Genomic DNA, 19,143 nt, shown 5'->3' on the forward strand with positions numbered 1-19,143 from the left:
GGAGGAAACCTGAGCACACAGAGGAAACCCCCACAGACACTGGGAGAATGTATAAATTCCACACAGGCAGTTGCCATGGGTTCCTAGCACTATCAGGCAGCAGTGCTAATCACTGAGCCCAGCACTGCCCCTATCTGGGTAGAGTAAGCAACATGGCACATCAAAATCTCCATTTCCACCAAACATCTTTAAATCTCATTCTGATTGTACTAAATTGCATATCCCAGTGATAAAAGAACACTGGTACATCAAAATCTCTAAGTCCATCAAACTTCTTAAAATCTGATGTACATCATATTAAAGTGCTATGGGAGAAAGCTTGGTTACGTTTAAACAAGTAGGTTTAAAACAAATTGTCTGCGGCTGAATGGAGACTAAATATGTTACTTTTTTGGAAAATGGAGGGCGTGTATGTGTGTGTCTCTATCGAGTGTCGGAGGCGAAGACATGAGGGAGCACGTATAGAAAACCAACAGACAGAAGTTTCAATAAAGAGGAGGGGCTGATCACTGAAGTGGCAAGCACCCTCGTGCGTGAGTGAATCGATTGAAGCAAACGGAGGGAATGTGAGTGAGTACAAAATTGTGACAATGCAAGCCCCAGGTGAGCAGTTCCGGCAAGTTCAGGCAGTTGGACTGCTTCTGTAACTAAAATTTGAAACTAACCATTCCCAGTGGTCCTTGTGTGCTTCATTGTGAAAACATCGAACCCAACAATTCTCGAACCCAACAATTTTGGCATAGCAGCATTGCAACTGGACTGAAGAGGAAATAATACAAAACTCGGCTAATCACTGCTCCCTGAATCGGTGATCAGAGGTAAGGACTCCTCTCTTATCAAAGTCCCTGGATGAAAATGATGGCCCAAAATCCTCTTGTGTGACACAATTCTATACCGAATATGGTCCTACTTTGAACTTTTTACTGTCGTTAGAATACCGATGTCAGTAGCAACAGGCTTAATCCTCTCTCGGGCTTCCTAGGAAGAGTTCATATCGGTACAAACTAATCCTGAAGCAAAAACCATCTCTGACCCATCGAAACCTACAATGTTAGAGGAAGAGAGGCCCTGCCCACTGTCAATGAAGATGAACTACTCCAAAATGTAAAGGGGTACATTGAATACCAGTTTGATCTACCCACCACTTTAATTTAAAATTCAGCAAAAATATAGAACCTTAGGTGACAATGGTCTCTGGATGATATAAATCCTGTTTGGAGCAAAAGTACCTGGCTCAAAAATACAGAACGTACTCATGTGTCATGCAACAAAATCAGACAATGACATCAAATTATTGAAAAAACTAATCATGACCACAAAATTATTAATTTAAAAAGCCAACTGAAAGCTGTCTGTGCTAAGTTGAAAACCACAAAGCTGGAACTTCACAAAGAGTGGGAAATTCATTCCTACGCAGAGTCACCCCCTCCATATCCAAGTGCCCCTCTGACTACACAATCTTTGGATCAACTGGCCCCTAAGGTTCGGCCGTTATTTGAGACTGAAAGTGAGGATAGTGATTCGCACCATGAAGATAAAAAACCACAAAATCCCTAAACAAACAATTGTACAAACTTGAAGTCAAAACAAGGAAAAACAACTGATGAAGAAGGGAAGGTCAAATATGAATATGCCCAATGGGTAGGATACAAACTGGCCAATCCAAAATCGATAGAAATGTGGTTTAATGAGCTCCCTGATCCCAAAAAGGGTGGTGTAAAGACTTGGACTGAGTTGGAAAAACTCTAAAATATATATAGTCTCCACCCCATGGATGGAGTATAAATGTCCATTATGGTGGGAGGTAATGCTGGCTAGAAATTTTCTAGAAAGGTGACTAAAGAATTAGGGGAAGATGAACAGAATTTGGACAAGGGATGGAAAGTGACCTAAAATTGGTTGAAAGACCACAGTCCACCAAAAACTGACTGGAGTAAAATATCCACCTGTCAGCAGAGAGGTAATGAAGAATTGAGGCACTATGCAAAACACTTTGAAGTATATGGATTAAACATTTGGGATTGGCTGATAACATCAATAACGAAGACAAATTAGACCAAAGTACTTTAACTCACTTCAAATCTGCCTTTGTTGCAGGATTGAATTAGTTAAAATACTCAAGATCACACATCCAGATTGAGAAATGAGTCATGAATCGTTCGGAGAGATAGTATAGAAGGCAAATCAACTTGAGTGAAACATGGACTTTAACTCAAGAACGATACACATGGTAATGGCTGCATCTGGTGGTCCACTCATAGATGCCCCAGAAGATGCTGCAACTGTGGCCAAGAGGGACATTGGGCAAAAACATGCCACTTTAAGACGAAGTCAACTTCTGACAAATCTGCACCTCGGCAGGACTTAACCCCTTTGAATCGCCCAACAACAGAGCAGAGGAATGCATTAAAAACCTATCTCTTGAAAAGCATGGGGGCCTTCTAAAGTTGATATAAAAAACTAGAACTGCCCACCCCCCATCTTCAAAAAGGCCTTTGATAAGGTGCCACACAGGAGACTGCTGAGTAAGATAAGGGTCCATGGTATTAGAGGCAAGGTACTAGCATGCATAGAAATTTGGCTGTCTGGCAGAAAGCGGAGAGTGGGGATAAAAGGGTCTTTCTCAGAATGGCAGCTGGTGACAAGTGGTTTCCACAAGCATTAGTGTTGGAACCACAACGTTTCGCCTTATATGTTAATGATCTAGATGGGCATTTTGTTTACAGATGATACAAAGGTAGGTAGAGGGACAGGTGGCATTGAGCAGGTGGGGAGGCTGCAGAAGGATTTGGACATGTTAGGAGAGTGGGCAAAGAAGTGGCAGATAGAGTGCAATGTGGCAAAGTGTGAGTTCATGCATTTTGCTAAGAAGAATAAAAGCATGAACTATTTTCTATATGGGCAGAAAATTCAGAAGTCTGAATTGCAAAGAGACTTGGGAGTTCTGGTCCAGGAGTCTCTCAAGGTAAACATGCAGGTTGAATCAGTAGTTAGGAAGGCAGATGCAATATTGGCATTTATTTTGAGAAGACTTGAATATAAAAGCAGGAACGTACTTCTGAGGCTCTATAATGCTCTGGTCAGGCCACATTTGCAGTAATGTGTGCAGTTATGGGACCCATATCTCAGGAAGGATGTATTGGCCCTGGAGCAGGTTCAGAGGAGGTTCATGAGAATGGTCCCAGGAATGAAAAGCTTAATATATATAAGAAACGTTTGAGCACTCTGAGTCTACACTCAATGGAGTTTAGAAGGATGAGGGGGTATCTAATTGAAACTTACAGAATACTGAATGGCCTGGACAGAGTGGATGTTGGGAAGGTATTTCCATTGGTAGAGGAGACAGGACCCGAGGACAGCCTTAGAGTAAAGGGAACACTTTTTAGAACGGAGATAAAGAGAAACTTCTTCGACAAGGGAGGGGGGAATCCATGGAATTCACTGCCACAGAGGCTGTGGAGGCCAGGTCATTGAGTATATTTAAGACTAAGATAGATATATTCTTGATTATCATGGAGATCAAGGGTTACAGGAGGAAAGCGGAAGAATGGGGTTGAGAAACTTAGCCATGATTGGATGGCAAGGCAGACTTGATGGGCTGAATGGCCTAATTTCGGCTCCTATGTCTTTTTTGATCTTATCTCTTACCCCCTTTCTTAGTCACTTTACAAAAATGACTCAATGGCTGTTATGTGTTAATGGGGATGGGTGATAAGGAAATTGACTGTTTTTTGGATACTGGAGCTGAGGAATTGCAGAAAGGGATCTACCAATGGACAAGGAGCTTAGGGCTGCAGTGGGAGTGGGGGAAAGGATTGTGGTTTAGGAACACACAGCCGGAGCCACACTAGATTCTAGCATCCATTTAGGTAGGGCCAGGACAACAAGCCCTCTTGGGGATGGATGTTTTGACTCAAATAAATTCATCCTTACACTTTGAGGATGGTTGCATTACTTGCTCAATACAACACCTCAAGGAACAGGAGTGGTAGAACCATCCAGTTTGGGTAAAGGACAAAACTGACTGTGATTTGCTCAAAATGGTTCCAGTCACTTTCACCAGAACTGCCCACCATGTACTCAGCAATATCCCATTAGCTCTGCCTCCATTGCTAGTATTCTACATGTTTACATTGGAACAACAGGGCGTACTGGTCAAGGTATACAGCAAGTCCAACAATCCTATCTGGCCAGTTAAGAAACCAGATAGTACCCAGCATTTGACCATCAACTACTGGAAGGCCAATCAGTGCATTGACCAAAAGGTGCCTCTGATAGCTGACCCATCCACCATTTTTAATTCTCTCTCCCCAGAACATGGATATTTTTCGATCATAGACATGGCTGATGGATTCTGATCTGTCCCTCTAGCCCCAGCAGTGCAACCATGATTTGCTATCCTGGTCCACCAAAAGCAGTACACTTGGACATGCTTCCCCAAGATTTTCACAGTAGCCTTACAGTATTCCATACAGTCCTGCAGAATCATTGCAGGAATTACCTGTAATGGCGCTCACAGTCATTTAGTACATGGACGATAGCATTGTGGACTGAGAAACAGCGTAGGGAAAATTTCCACACCCTCTTGTGATCATAAAGACAATCTTAAGAAAGCACAGATTGCCCAAGAGGAAATGATGTATTTGGGACAGACAACCTTGGCAGGCAAATGAGAGATGACACAAAGTAGGGCAGCAGCCAGTTGGGCTGCTAAAGAACCCACTATGATCTGGAAACTGAGATCCTTTTTGGGGCTTTGCAATTTTAACTGTAACTGGATTGGTAGTTTCACACTATTAGCCAAGCCATTGAATGATCTCTTTAAAGGAAAACTTAAAGGAAGACTCCTGAACAGCAATGTCTTCCTGAAATTACAAATTGCCTTATGTTCCCCTCTAGCCCTGCGAATCCCTGACAGTAGTAAGCTATTTACTCTTTACATACGTGAGAAAGATGGCTTCATGATAGCCACCCTCAGACTGGAGCATGGTGTCATGTGGAAGGATGGCTTTCAGTTATAATTATAGTTTCTGTGGCACTGAGCTGAAGTAGTTGTTAGAGGGCAATGGAAAGCATATCTCATGCTGTCATGGCCACTGCCCCTATTGTGCTAGATCAAAAGCTGATTGTCCAATGCCCACACACGGTTCCTGTTATGTTATGTATGAACCATATTTTGCAGATAACTGCGGCTCAATGGACCCACTGGACAGCCCTTTTAGAAGCCCCAACCTCCACCTGGTCCATGCAAGCTCAGTTAATTATGTGACATTGCTACTTATTGTGTGGGATCAAAAGGGGGGAGTGAGGAGAGGACAGTGATAGTGGTGAAGTACATAACTGCATGGAAAGTTTGCAGCACTTGGATGAAGCGACTCAGGTGGCGGAAGAGCATCTATAAAACCCTGACCTTGTCCTCTATATGGATGGGTCCTCCTTTGTCAAAGACAATGTTCAAGAAACAGGATGGGCTGTCACCAGCTATTGCTTGAAGTAATAGCTCGAGGGATTTTGCCAGCAGGCTCTTCAGTCCAACAGGCAGTACTAAAAGCACTCACAGAAGCCAACAGGAAAATAGCTAACATCTGCACTGATTCTCATATGCTTTGGGGGTGGCTCACTCTTTTGGGCTTTTGTAGCACTTGGAGAGAGAGATGTAATTCACCTGCAAATGTTGGAAGGGTCCAGCAGATGCCAAAGATAAGAGTTGTGGCACTACTGTGGAGGTTCCAGGTCTTACTGTGGCAGGAATGGAGTTGAGGTCCAAAATTCTCTAGAAGCCATTCAATTGCCAACAAGAAGCTGCATTTCTGAAATGCAAGGCACATATGCGATAGAACACGACGGAGGCACAAGGCGGATCATGAGGCAAAAAGAGCAGCCTCACAGGGAAGTCAACTAAAGGAATCAGAAAAAATTGAGATACAGATCTTCACAAGCAAATTACAAGATCTTAGAACTATGCAAGATCAGTGTTCTAAGGAGGCAAAGTGGACATGGATTGAGGCTGGAATAAAATTTTGTGAAGATGGTATTTGGAGATAATGGGACAATCAAACTCAAATTCAACAAGCCAATGCACCATTGGTGTTAATGCCCTTCCTAGTGCAGCAAGTACATTGCTGGGGGCACGTGATGGCCTGATTCCAAGAGCTGGTGGGGAAGAGGATTTAAGAGACGTGTGCAACTTGGGGTGGATCACTATGTAACCTGCCAGAAGAACAATCCTGGACCTACCACAGTAGTGCCACAACTTGGACCTCCGGCACCTGCTGGATTCTTCTAACATATGCAAGTGGATTACATCTCTCTTCCCAAGTGCCAAGAATCAGAAAAGACACCTGCCAGACTACAGCCAATGATACTGCTAAAGTTCCCTGAAGAGGGGTCCCATCTAGCATTAATTCAGACTAAGGAACTCATTTTACTGGAGTGGTATGTCAAGAGGTGTGCAGGCTGTTGAACACTAAATGGGACTTGCATTGTCCACGTCACCCACAGTTACCAGGACAGGTTGAGGGTATAAACTCGATGATAAAACAATGCTTGGCCAATTACCAGCAGGAAGAAGTGTCTTGGCCCCAAGCTCTCCCTTTAGTCCTGTGTAGTATTCAGCTGACACCTAATCAAACATTTGGTCCAAGCCCTTTTGAAGTTATAACTGGGCAACCTATGTCCCTGCCTGGTATGATAGATTTCCATACAGCTGATTGCCATTTACTGAATGACTCACTGTTAAAGTGTTGTCAGGATCTAACAAATGCTGTCAGTTATGCCTCCCAACAGATTGCATGGGCATGGGGTGACCCTCTTGAAGGCGGACACGATACAGTACCTGGAACACTTGGTGTGAAGAGGTGCCCATTCCAAGTTCTGTTATTAACTTGCAGTGGCTCAGTGGTTAGCACTGCTGCCTCACAGCGGCAGGGACCCAGGTTCAAACCGAGGCTCGGGCACCTGTCTGTGTGGAGTTTGCACATTCTCCCTTTGTCTGCGTGGATTTCCTCCAGGTGTTCTGGTTTCCTCCCACAATCCAAAGGTGTGCAGGTCAGGTGAACTGGCCATGCTAAAATTGCCCACATTGTTCGGTGCATTTGTCAGAGGGAAATGGGCCTGTTTCCACACTGTAGGGAATCTAATCCAAATTCCATCGGCTGTAAAAGCAGATGTAGATCATACTAAAGTGCATACGTCAGTGAGATATGCAACTTTGAACAGCAAAACATACATTAGTTTTGATCAGAGTGGTGCTGAAAAAGCACAGCAAGTCAGGCAGCATCTGAGGAGCAGGAAAATCAATGTTTTGGGCAAGAGCCCTTCATCAGGAATGGAATGAAGGGCTTTTGCCCAAAACGTCGATTTTCCTGCTCCTCAGATGCTGCCTGACCTGCTGTACTTTTCCAGCACCACTCTGATCTAAACTCTGGTTTCCAGCATCTACAGTCCTCACTTTTGCCTAGCAAAACATACATGCCAATCAAACACTTTAAAATCTGATGCTTGTGCAATGCATATCTCAAAGGAGGAATCAACATGGCACATCAAAATCTCCAATCCCAGTATACCTGATTGTGATTGCATTAGAGTGCATATCTCAGTGAGACACAGTGGCATATTAAAACTTCTAAGTCCGCCAAACTTCTTAAAATCTGATGTAGATCATATTAGAGTGCATATCCCAGTGAGATAAGCAACTTTCAATTGCAAAATATGCAACTTAATCAAACTGCTTAGAATCTAATGAGTATCGCACTAAAGTACATCTCACAGTGAGATAAGCAACTTTGAACAGGAAAACATTCAATTCAATCCAACGACTTCAAATCTAATGTGGCTTGTACTAAAATGCATATCTCAACAGCAAAACATCCAATTCGTTCAAGCATCTGAAAATCTATTGTCAATCATACTAAAGTGTGTATGTCAGTGAAATGAGCAACTTTGAATAGCAAAACCTAAAATTCAATCAAATCTTTTGAAATCTGATGCCAATGCTCCTACATGGTGCATCTCAGCGGGGTGAGCACAGCAAAATCTCTACTTCCACCCAGCTTCCTAATGTATTTATTAATGAGATAAGCACATTGGCAAAGTAAAATCTCTAAGTCCATCAAACTTTTTAACATCTGACAGAAATCATACGAAAATGCATCTCTCCGTGAGATAAGCAAATTTCAACACTAAACCATCCAATTCAATCAAACTTCCTCATGCCTGATGTAGATCATGCTAAAGTGCATATCGCAATAAGTAACCTTGAATAGCATAACATCCAATTCAATCGAACTTCTTAAAATCTAATGCTGATCATACTAAAGTGCATTTCTCAGTGAGATAAACAACTATGAACAGCAAAACATTCAACTCAATCAAACTACTTGAAGTCCTATGAGGATCAAACTAAACTCAATGACACAAACAGCTTTCAACACTAAAACATCCAATTCAATCAAACCTCTTAATAGCTGAAGTAGATAATACTAAAATGCATTTCTCAGTGAGAAAAGTAACTTTGATATGCCATGTTGATTACTCCACTGAGATATGCATTATATGAGTATCTGCATCCGATTTTAAAGTGCTTGATCAACATGTATGTTTTGCTATTCAAAGTGTCCATTTCCACAATTCCTGATTGTGATTGTACTGAAGTGCATATCTCAGTGAGATAAGCAACTTTCAGCTGCAATGTATACAATTTAATCAAACTGCTTAAAATCTGATGAGTATCGTACTAAAGTGCATATCAGAGTGAGATAAGCAACTTTGAACAGGAAGACATCAATTGAATCCAACAACTTAAAATCTAAGGTGGCTCATACTAAAGTAGATATAAGCATATTAGCAAAGCAAAATCTCTAAGTCCACCAAACTTCTTAAAATCTGATGTAAATCAGATTATGATGCCTCTCTCCATGGGATAAGCAACTTTCAATACCAAAACATCCAATTCAATCAAACTTCTTAATGCCTCATGTAAATCATGCTAAAGTGTTCATCTCAGTGAGATAAGCAACCTTGAATAGCTTAACATCCAAATCAATCAAATTCTTAGAATCTAATGCCAATTATAATAAAGTGCACTTCTCAATGAGATAAGCAACTTTCAACAGCAAAACATCCAATTCAATCAAATCTCTAAGTAGCTGATGTAGATCGTACTAAAATGCATTTCTCAGAGAGAAAAGCAACTTTGAAAAGCAAAACATCCATGTCAATCAAATGCTTTAAAATCTGATGCAGATGCTCATACAATGCATATCTCAGTGGAATAATCAACATGGTACTTTAAAATCCCCAATTCCACTATACCTAATTGTGATTGTACTCAAGTACATTTCTCAGTGAGATAAGCACAGTGGCATATCAAAACTTCTAAGTGCGCCAAACTTCATAAAATATGACATAGATCATACTAAAGTATGTATTTCAGTGAGATAAGCAACTTCCAACTGCAAAATGTACAATTTAATCTAACTGCTTAAAATCTACTGAGTATCGTTCTAAAGTACATATCCCAGTGAGATAAGCAACTTTTGACAGCAAAACACCCAATTCAATCAAACCTTTTAACAGCTGATGCAGATCATATTAAAGTACATTTCTCAGTGAGCAAAACTTTTTTTTATTTCAAAAATATACTTTATTCATAGAAAATAAATCTTTGGTTCATGGACAGTTAATGAACTCGATCAGATCTATATTCTTTTTACTTACAGACAACAAGTTAAGTCTTTGATGTCCACCATACTCTATATTTACAGACAGCCTCTTGGCCTATAGCTGAGGCGACAGTGGGACCCAATTGCTGAATGGGCCCTGCTTATTCTTCGGCGGAGGGATCTTACACAGCAGTTTTTCCACTGTGCCTTGGCGGCAGCTGCCCCGAGCTTTGGCGTGTCCCTCAGTGTGTACTCCTCGACCTTGGAATGTGCCAGTCTGCAACAGTCAGTCGGGGTTAACTCCTTCAACTGGAAGACCAGCAAGTTTCAGGCAGACCAAAGAGCGTATTTTACTGAGTTGATGACCCTCCAGGCAGAGTTGATGTTCATTTCAGCATGTGTCCCAGGAAACAGATTGTAGAGCACGGTGTCCCACATCATGGAGCTGCTCAGGACAAACCTCGAGAAACACCACTGCATTCCTCTCCAGACTTACTTTGCACAGGCACATTCCAAAAGGAGTTGTGTGACAGTCTCGCCCCCTCCACAGCCATTTTGAGGGTAGCGTGAGGTGGTGCAGAGAGTCCAGGCATGCATAAAGGATCTCACAGGCAGAGAGCCCTTCTCACCACCAGCCAAGGCATGTCTTGGTGCTTGTTTGAAAGTTCTGGCCATGAGGCATTCTGCCAAATGATTTTGACAGTCTGCTCAGGGAACCGCTCGACAGGATCCGCCTTCTCTTTTCCTGAAAGGTTTCAAGGACACTACGTGCTGACCACTTCCTGGTGGACTTGTGGTCAAAGGTTTTTTTTCACAAATTTCTCCACAAAGGACAGGTGATATGGAACAGTCTGACTACTTGGAGCATTCTGCATCAGCGAGGCCAGGCTCATCCTTCGCAACACCAGGGACAGGTAGAACCTCAGTACGTAGAGACACTTGGTGTTTGCATACTGGGGATCCAGACACAGCTTGATGCAGCCACACACAAAAGTGCCCACCAGGGTGAGGGTAGGGTTGGGTGTGTTTTTTCCTCATTTCTCCAGATCTTCATATTTGGTGCCTCTTCGGACATGGTCCATCTTGGATATTCACATGAAGTGGAAGATGGCCTGGGTAACTGCAACAGTGCAGATTTTGGGAATAGGCCATACCTGTGTCACATACAGCAATACTAGGAATACCAGGTTTTCACCTGTGATGAAGAGTGACCGTTGCTCCCATCTGCCCAGTTTTGGTTTCGCTTTGGTGACATGCTCCTCCCATATCTCGAAACATGCCGCAGCCCCTCCAAACCAAATCAGGTGGTCTGTCCTGAAAGTGAAGGGAATAGAGGATCCGTCAGCCCAATTTCCAAAGAGCATGGCCTCACGCTTGCCTTGATTTATCTTGGCCCCTCAGGCCCGTTCAAATTAGTCACAGATGCACATGACTCTGTGCACTGACAGTGGATTGAGCAGAAAACAGTGATGTCCATGTGCAGGCACAGCAAAACATCAATGTTGAACTTTAATATCTGATGCGGATGCTCGTATAATGCATATCTCAGTGGCATATCAAAATCTCCAATTTCACTATACCTGATTGCGATTGTACTGCAGTGCATATCTCAGTGAGATAAGCACAGTGGCATATTAAAACCACTAAGTGGGCCAAACTTCTTAAAATCTGATGTAGATCATACTAAAGTGCATATTGCAGTAAGATAAGCAACTGTCAGCTGCAAAATATGCAAACTAATGAAACTACTTAAAATCTAATGAGTATCATACTAAAGTACATATCACAGTGAGATAAACAACTTTGAACAGGAAAAGATTCAATTCAGCATTGATTGTCAAACATTAAATTCAATGAAAACCTTTTAATATCTGATGCAGATGCTCCTACATGGCATATCTCAGTAGGGTAAGCATCTTGGCACAGCAAAATCTCCATTTCCACCCAACTTCCTTTAACTTCATTCTGATGTTACTAAAATGCATCCATCAGTGAGATAAACACATTGGCAAAGCATAATCTCTCAGTCCATCAGATTTCTAAAAATCTGATGTAAAGTGCATTTCTCAGCGAGAGAAGCAACTTTGAACAGCAAAACATCCAATTTGACAGAAACCTCTTAAAATCTGTTGCTCATATAATGCATATCTCAGTAGAGTTATCAACATAGCACATCTAAATCTCTATATCCATTATGATTAATTGTGCATACCTCAGTGAGATAAGCACACTGGCACATCAAAAACTCTCAGTCTGCCAAACATCTCAAAACCTAATGTAGATCATTCCAAAGTGCATATGTCAGTGAGATAAGCAACTTCAAATGGCAAAATATTGAATCCTATCAAAGTACTTAACACCTGATATACATCATAATAAACTGTATAACTCAGTGAGATGAGCAACTTTGAGCAACAAAACATCCAATTCAATCAAACTACTTAAAATCTACTGAACATTATTCAAAAGTGCATGTCTCAGTGAGATCAACCACTTTGAACAGCAAAATTTCCAAATCAATCAAACTTGTTAAAATCTGTTGTGATGCTCCTACAGTACACACCTCAGTACGGTAAGCACCTTGGCACATCAAAATCTCCATTTCCACCAAAGTTCTTTAAGCCAGGTGTAGATCAGAGTTCTATCTCAGTGAGATAAGCAAAACTGACCAGCAAAATTTTGAATTCTATCAAGCTTCTAAACGCCTGATGTAGATCATACTGAAGTAAATATCTCAGTGAGATAAGCAATTTTGAGCTGCAAAATGTCCAATACACTTAAACTTTAAAATCTAATCAGGATCATACCAAAAGGGCATATTTCAGTGAAATAAGCAACTTTCAACAGCAAAACATTGAATTCAGTCAAACCTCATAATTGCTGATCTAGATCATACATAAGTGTATTTCTCAGCGAGAAGAAACTTTGAACAGCAAAACATCCATGCTGATTAAACACTTTGGGAATCATATTATTGTGCATATCTCTGTGAGATGAGCAACTTTGAACAGCAAAACCTCAAATCAAATGACATAAAATCCAATGAGGATCATACTAACGTGCATATCTTAGTGAGGTAAGCAACGTTGAGTAGCAAAACATTCAATTCAATCAAACTTTATCAAATCTGTTGCAGATGCTCTTACAGTGCATAACTCAGTGTGCTAAGTACCTTGGTACATCCAAATCTCTATTTACACCAAACCTCTTTAATCTTGTTGGTAATGGTACCCAAGTGCATAATTGGCTCATTAAAATCTCCAAGTCTACTAACCTTCTGAAAAGATCATAGAAAAGTGCATATCTTAGTGAGATGAGCAAATCTGAACAGTAAAATATCAAAATCAATCAAACTTCTCATAATGTGTGATGCTTATATCAATGAGATTAGCAACCTTGAGTAGCAAACCATGCATTTCAATGAAACTTCTTAAAATTTAATGACGTTCATACAAAAGTGCATTTCTCAGTGAAATTCAATCAACCATCATAAACTGATGTAATTGGTACTAGACTCCATATCTCAGTGAGATTAACAGCTTTAAACAGCAAAGCATCCAATTCAATCAAACTTCTTAAATCCTAATGCAAATCATACTAACATTGCTATCTCAATGAGATATGGAGTCTAGTACCAATTACATCCCTTTCAATTAAACATCTTAAAATCCAATGAGGATCATGCAAAAGTGCATATCTCAGTGAGATAAGCACATTTGAATAGCAAAGCATCTGATTTAATCAAACTTTTTAAAACCTGATGCAAGTGGTCAGACAGTACATATATCAGTCCGGAATGATTGATTTCCATTGGCAAGAAAGAGATAAAGGCTGGATTAAATTACATATATGTAAGCGCAATGAGTATAGTGAACAGAACTGGGGACTGGGGTAGGGCAAATATGACACCGATATTTAAGACAGGGACTAAGGATAACACAAGAAATAAAGACTTGTTAGCTTGACATCTATAATGTTATAAATGATGGAGGCCATAATACGGGTTAAGGTAAATGTATACAGAGAAAAATAAGTTGATAGTGCACAGTCAACATGGTTTTGTCAAGAGCAGTCTTGTCTGACAAATTTAATTGAGTTATTTGATGAGATGATACATTGCCATAAATGTTGGATATGTTGACTTTGAGAAAGCATTTGATATGGTGCCATGTGGCAAGTTGATTAGCAAAATAGAAAAGTTTGGTATTGATGCTTCCTTAGCAGCATTGATTGGAAACAGCTTGAAACTATTGGCTGGAAACAGCAGGTTGATGGACATTTCTCAGATTAGAGATGAGTTGAAAGTGGTGTTTCCCAGGGATCGGTTGCTTTCTTTGATTTAAATAAACAATTTAGAGATAGGCTTTGAGGGTAAAATCTCTAAATTTGCGGATGATACTAAGCAAGGGAGAAAAGTGAATTGTGAGGATAATACTGAGTGACTTCAAGTGATGTTGACAAATTTACCAACTGGATAGACACCTGGCAGATGAATTTTAATGTAGAGAAGTAGAAGGAACATGGAGGCTCAGTGGTACAACTTTGAGGGGAGTACAGTAGCAGAGGGACCTCGTCGTTTCATTTGCATGATTCTCTGAAGGTGGTCAGGTAAGTTGAAACTGTTGTTAAGAAGGCTTATAAGATTTGTTAGAATTAAATCTCCCTGCTTTCTCCAAGCAAATCACTCTTGTTTTAACTGGTCACTTTTTTATTTGTTTTTAGTTTAAGGCTGACTACTTTGTCACTTCACTGGTAAAGGGACATTCCAGCTGCAGTGCTATTGAGATGCAACATTGAGCTAACTTCACAAATATCAACACTAAACCAGGTATCTGGATCTGTCCAGCCTCTAAACTGAAATGGAAATGTAATTACTCCACCACTTGACGATGAGATCTGATCAGGATACTTTTTTTCTGCCATATGTGCCTGTCTCTTTTACTCCATCTCCCATCACCACACTCTCTTGCCACTTGTTCTTCCCTCTATTGCCTATGCACTTCTCCACCTCCCCACCCCCAAACATCTCTCTCTTTGTCTTTCACTCTCTCTCCTCACTCTGTCACTGTTATATCTCTCAACAATTGCAAACACATGGAAATCTGGTCACAAGAAGGAACAGAAATCAATGTTAAACAATTAACACATTTTCCTGGCACAATTAAATCTGGTTTAAAGCATGCATGCTTGTTACTGTTAATTATTGATACACTTCCTGTCTAATGAATTTGTTCAACTCCTGGAACAAAAGTGGCTAATAAGTTTACTAAGAGAAATAATTTGTTATTATGTGCACCACTGAACCTCACAATCAAAGGCATATCCAGCTGGATCCCAGTTCTATCCTGGCCTCAGATAGATGGTTTGATCATTCTCATATGGCTACTTTTGTACATATTGGCTTTCTTCTATAATTTAAAGCCATGGCTACAGTTCAAATATATTTCAATCACTGTAGAATACTGGAGAGAAGATATCAGGAAAGGATTGACAGTCCTGTGTCTCTTCTCTTGTGAACAGAAGGTTGGTTCCTCTTGTAGGGAAGAGCTTAATCAGAAGCCATCAATACAAGAGAGTCACCAATAGCCCAATAGAAAACTCTGAATAAATATGTGACAATGCTGCTTCTTTAACAAAATTACACTGTCCTTGGCTTTTTTTTTCAAAGAGTTGTACGACTAGCCAAGAGGAAATGGGAAGCATACATAAGGTCTAGTCAGCTAAGATCAGAACGGGCCCTGGAAGAATATCGGAAGAGTAGGACAAGTCTTAAACGAGGAATCTTGTGGGCTAAAAGGGGTCATGAAATAGCTTTAGCGAGCAGAATTAAGGAGAATCCCAAAGCATTTTATTCTTATATAAGAAGCAAGCAGGTAACTAGAGAAAGGATTGGTCCACTAACGGATGATGAAGGAAGGCTGTGTTTCAAACCTGAGAGAATTGGTGAGATTCTGAATGATTACTTTGCATCAGTGTTCACTAAGAAGAGGAACATGATGAATGTTGAGATTAGAGATAGAAGTTTGATTAGTCTGGTTCACGTTGAGATAAGTAGGGAACATGTGTTGGGTAGGATTGAGGTGGACAAATATCCAGGACCGGATGGGATCTATCCCAGGTTGCTGAGGGAGGTGAAAGAGGAAATAGCTGGGGCCCTGACAGATATCTTTGTGGCATCCTTAGATACAGGTGAGGTACTAGAGGACTGGAGCATTGCTCATGTTGTCCCCCTGTACAAGAAGGGTAGTAGGGATATTCTGGGTAACTACAAACCAGTGAGTCTGATGTCGGTGGTGGGAAAGTTGCTGGAGAAGGTACTGAGGGATAGGATTTATTTATATTTTGAAAAGAATGGGCTTATAAGTGATAGGCAATATGGTTTTATGCAGGGGAGATTGTGCCTTACCAACTTAATAGAGTTCTTTGAGGAAGTGACCAAGTTGTTAGATTAAGGAAGGACTGTTGATGTCATATACATGGACTTTAGTAAGGCATTTGGATAAGGTTCCCCATGGTAGACTAATGGAGAAAGTGAAGTCATATGGTGTGCAGGGTGTTCTAGCTAGGTGGATGAAGAACTGGTTGAGCAACAGGAGACAGAGAGTAGTAGTTGAAGGGAGTTTCTCGAAATGGAGAAAGATGACCAGTGGTGTTCCACAGGGGTCAGTGTTGGGGCCATTGTTGTTTCTAATATACATAAATGATCTGGAAGAGGGCACTGTTGGTATGATCAGCAGGTTTGCAGATGACATAAAGATTGGTGGAGTAGCAGAAAGCATAAGGGACTGTCAGAGAATATGGGAGGATATAGATAGATTGGAGAGTTAGGCAGAAAAGTAGCAGATGGATTTCAATCGAGACAAATGTGAGGTGATGCGTTTAGGCAAGACTAATTCTGGAGCGAATTATACAATGAACGGAAGAGCCTTGGGAAAAGTTGATGGGCAGAGAGATATGGGAGTACAGGTCCATTGTACCCTGAAGGTTGCTGCACAGGTGGATAGAGTGGTCAAGAAGGCATATATCGTATGCTTGCCTTCATTGGACAGGGTATTGAGTATAAGAGCTGGCAAGTCATGTTAAATTGTACAAGACATTGGTTCGGCTGGACCTAGAATACTGTGTACAGTTCTGGTCACCACATTACCAAAAGGATATGGACACTTTGGAGAGGGTGCAGAGAAGGTGTATGAGGATGTTGCCTGGTATGGAAGGTACAAGCTATGAAGAGAGGTTGAGTAGGTTAGGTTTATTTTCATAAGAAAAAAGGAGATTGGGGGGGACCTGATTGAGATTTATAAAATCATGAAGGGTATAGACAGGGTGGATAGAGACAAGCTTTTTCCCCAGGGTGAAGGATTCAATAACAAGAGGTCATGCTTTCAAGGTGAGAGGTGGAAAGTTTAAGGGGGATACATGCAGCAAGTACTTCACACAGAGGGTGGTGGGCATTTGGAATGCGTTGCCAGCAGGGGTGGTAGAGGCAGGCATGGTAGATTCATTTAAGATGCGCTTGATAAATGCATGAGTAATGGAGAGTAGAGGGATACAGATGCTTAGGAATTGACCGACAGGGTTAGACAGTACATTTGGATCGGCTCAGGCTTGGAGGGCTGAAGGGCCTGTTCCGGGGCTATAAATTTTCTTTGTTCTTTGTAAAAGCAGTGATTCCAAAAGGCTTAGGCTTGGATGGGTTTTCAGGCTAATTTGATCAGGCAAATGGCTTTCAAGTAAAAAACGCACTAGCTCAATGAAAGGGGAGTAGCCAGTTGTCCCAGCTCAGCTTTTCTCTAGTTTGGTTTAGCAGTCAGACAGTTTTGAGACTGTGGGTCCAAGAAGCTTTTCCATGGAAGAAGATGTTCCATGCAAAATCTCTCTGCCATGTCTCTCCTGTAAGACCCTGTGTTTGATTTTACCTTTTGTGTTTATGGGGATTGTTGCAAGTATTTGGAACAGCAACATTAAATTGGGGTTTTGGATAGGTTAAGTCATTGTTCTCTTTTGTTTAGACAGTGAACGGACAACATTTCAGGAATCTAAGAAGGGACCCTGGTCAAACTTACATTGAATTTGAAAGGATCAATAAAAGTAATTTTGATAGATGGATAAAGGCATTGAAAATAGAGCAAACATATAACTCTCTTGGAGAGAGGATTATTTTGGAGGAGTTCAAAAATTCATTTCCTGAAGTAATGAAAACTTATGTGGAAGAGCAGAGAGTTAAAACGGCAAGATTAGCAGCTGAAATGGCTGAGGATTATGAGTTAGATCATAAATCAAAGTTTGGCTTCCAAAATCAATTTCAATTTGTGAGGGACAGAAATTGGGGAAAAGAGAAATTCTCATGTGGAAAGGGAAAGATAGATCTCAGTAAAGATCATACAGATAACTTAGCACAGTGTGAGAAACAAAGCTCACACACTTCAATAATTGCAGTCCAGGACAAAATCTGAATCAGCAGTGTCCTTTATTTTTACACTTGCAAGAGGGTGAGATGTCCAGTGCCTATAAGGCAGAGGACATACACACACCAAATTCAATTCATACACAATATTTATATAATTTGGTTTCTTTTGTTTTACATTGCTCCTCCCCTGCTTACATCTTCCACTTCCCTAAGACCGGGCCCCAAGACCCCTGTTTATCTCTTGCCTTATCCGGCCTTGTCTGTGACAAAATGCTTATTTCTGGCCTCACAAGGCTGTTTGACCTCATCCGCTGTAGGTCATTGTTAGGCATATTCTTTCTTCATCATTATCTACCCCTTCATCTGTGCCTTTCCCGAGGCTGTTCTGATCCTTATGACCCTTTTAATTGGGGTTTGTTCCTGTGTTTCTGTAAAAGTGGGAAACAGATGTTTATACCTACTGTTTGTACAGGCGTATCTAACTTAACTTCATCCCCTCACAACATCTTATCTATTTGCCCGTAATGTCTACCATTGTTTTGCAGTCACGTTTCATTCTGGCATACAATTTTAGCTAATACAAAAACAATTATATATTTCCTCCACATCGTTTCCATTCTTGTTGACTCAGCTCTTGGCTAAAACAATTATACACCGGTGTGAATTCATTTACTTTGTAAAATGGAATTGCAGAAGTAACATTATTTCTCCCACATCCCACAATTTCCCCTCTTTCTTTAATTACCATTTGTTATCTTCTGCAATTTTTTTTAAGCATCGCCCCCAAAATTCGCAAGCATCATTCCGGAGATTTCATCCAGCTTGGTCTCACTCATCCCCTCATTATTTAGTCTATAAAGTTCTTCTGCCTGATTCCCTTTTAGGGGCACCTGTTTCATCAAGGCTGTTTCAATCAGTCTTTGGGTGAGCCCTCGTATACAGGGTATGATACAACAGCCAATGGCCACCAATACCCCGACTACTACTCTCAGGGAAGTAAAGATAGAAACCACCACCCCCTTCCATTTTCCAAACCATGATTCAAGCCATCCCGTGAGAGATGTATCTACTACC

Source organism: Chiloscyllium punctatum, chromosome 3, assembly GCF_047496795.1.
Source record: "Chiloscyllium punctatum isolate Juve2018m chromosome 3, sChiPun1.3, whole genome shotgun sequence".
Classification (NCBI taxonomy): Eukaryota; Metazoa; Chordata; class Chondrichthyes; order Orectolobiformes; family Hemiscylliidae; genus Chiloscyllium; species Chiloscyllium punctatum.